The 2,287-nt window shown below is 42.4% G+C and overlaps 1 pseudogene; it reads left to right on the plus strand.

Moving 5' to 3' along the window:
- The first annotated feature begins 822 nt into the window (after positions 1 to 822).
- Positions 823 to 1,383, plus strand: LOC113263082 (farnesyl pyrophosphate synthase-like; annotated as a pseudogene).
- The last annotated feature ends 904 nt before the right edge of the window (positions 1,384 to 2,287 follow it).

Below are 2,287 nucleotides of genomic sequence, written 5' to 3' on the forward strand. Positions count from 1 at the left end.
GGACCCAATTCTAGACAGATAAACAAAGGAGGTACTTGACAGGTCCTCAAAGATTCAAGAAACCATGTAAGGTGAAATCTAATCTTATCTTTTGTGGGGGTTTTTTTTTGTTTTGTTTTGTTTTGTTTTGTTTTAAAGATTTTATTTTTTTATTTATTTCACAGAGAGACAGCCAGCGAGAGAGGGAACACAGCAGGGGGAGTGGGAGAGGAAGAAGCAGGCTCCCAGCGGAGGAGTCCGATGTGGAGCTCGATCCCGGAAAGCCGGGATCATGCCCTGAGCCAAAGGCAGACGCCCAACGACTGCGCCACCCAGGCGCCCCTAATCTTATCTTTTGTTGAACATCTCCCTTGTCTGGATGTGATGCCTGGTTATGTCTTTCAAAAATGAATTATAACTTAAGCTCAGGTAATAGGGCTGCTCCCAGCACTAGAGCTTCAGCAGGTGGTAGATACATGCTTCCAGAAGCAAAACATCATTGATGACATCCAAACCTATGCCTGGCTTCTGATGCCAGCAGATCTGGCCCCATCAGGTAAGGGATGAATCCATGATGTCATCTGACACCAGGAAGAAAGCTTGGAGCAGTTCCACACACACAGTCAGGGCCCGCCAGAGGCTATGAGCATCCTGCTTCCTTGGCTCCACCAGCTTCTGAAACGCTATCAGCACTGTCAGTCTGCTGGTATTTGCCTTCAATAGCACTGTCCTCCAAGACCTCCTTGAGCCGGGCAATTGCATCTCCTGTCTCTGGGTGGCCCATGCCATCCTTGGTCAGCATCTTGACAATCTGGGAGCAGTGCTCGATGAAATCCTGTTCTTCTTGAGCTTTTCCTACAGAGGTCCTATCAGACTGAGATTGGAGAGACCCTGGACCTCATCACAGCCCCCCGGGGCAATGTGGATCTTCGCAGATTCACTGAAAAGAAGTATAAATCTATTGTCAAGTCCAAGACAGCTTTCTACTTGTTCTATCTTTCTGTAGCTGCTGCCATGTATACGGCAGGCAGCGATGAGGAGAAAGAACATGCCAATGCCACGAAGATCCTGCTGGAGATTGGGGAGTTCTTTCAGATCCAGGATGATTACCTTGATCTCTTTGGGGAGCCCAGTGTGACAGGCAAAGTGGCACTGTCGTCCAGGAGAACAAAGGCAGCTGGCTGGCACGACCAGATCCTTGTGGAGAATTAGAGGCAAAAGGAGGCCAAGAATGTGGCCCAGGTGAAAGCACTATATGAGGAGCTGAACCTGCCAGCTGTGTTCACGCAGTACGAAGAAGACAGCTACAGCTACCTCATGAGCCTCATGGACCAGTACGCCATGACCCTGCCCCTACCCAACTTCCTCAGGCTAGCACACAAGAGCCACATGAGGAAAAAGTGACCTAGAGACTGGAAGGGTGGGAAGGGCAAGTTCTCAATAAATTGTCTAATCCTCAAAAGAAGAAAAAAAAAAAAGGAACCTCGTACCTGAATGATGTTACTGAGCCACTGAACCAACCAGCCTTATAGCCATTCCACCTTTGGACTATTTCTTTCATAAAAGACTAAATTTATTTTTAAGCCAGTTGACTTACGGTGCTCTACCAGTAATAACTGAAGATACAAATTTCCACCTTTGTAGGAGTTATGTAATTCAGATGTGGACTTTAAGTAAAGCATTTATTTTGATGTCTTGATATAGAGAACTGTTTTCTTAAATTTTGATGTACATAGTTTAAACATTAGAAATCAACAAGAAACAAATGGGTATGATTTCTTGAATTGCTATATCACTGAGCTAAGAAATTAACTTTGGAACCTGACATAATGTCAGTATACCTCCCTTTTTATAATGTATAACATAAATTTTTTGAGTTAATTTAATTTACATTATTATTCACGGATCATTGCTACAATGTAGGTTGACAATATTTGGTGTGAGGTTAAGGGTCTGCTTTTGTTTGCTTTCTAATGACTAGCCTGGTAGCCTGAGATGAAATGTCAATTTTTTCATGTATTAAAAACACTCACGGCTTCTATTAAAAATAAATAAATAAAATAAAGATTAAAAAATTGAACTGAGATTTGAGTTGTCCAGAAACGGAGCTTGAAATTTTATCCCAACAAATTGTCTGTCAAAACAAAAATATCAAAACTCTTTGGAGAAATATATAACAGAAACAGTTTCCAGGATATACTTTTCACATAATCCAGGTTAAAATCCAAAATTACTTGATGTAAGAAGCAGCAGCAATTTGTGATCCAATCTCAAGAAAAAAGATAATCAGCAAAGAGCAACCCTGAGA

This window comes from Ursus arctos, unplaced genomic scaffold (assembly GCF_023065955.2).
Source record: "Ursus arctos isolate Adak ecotype North America unplaced genomic scaffold, UrsArc2.0 scaffold_9, whole genome shotgun sequence".
NCBI classification, from domain to species: Eukaryota; Metazoa; Chordata; class Mammalia; order Carnivora; family Ursidae; genus Ursus; species Ursus arctos.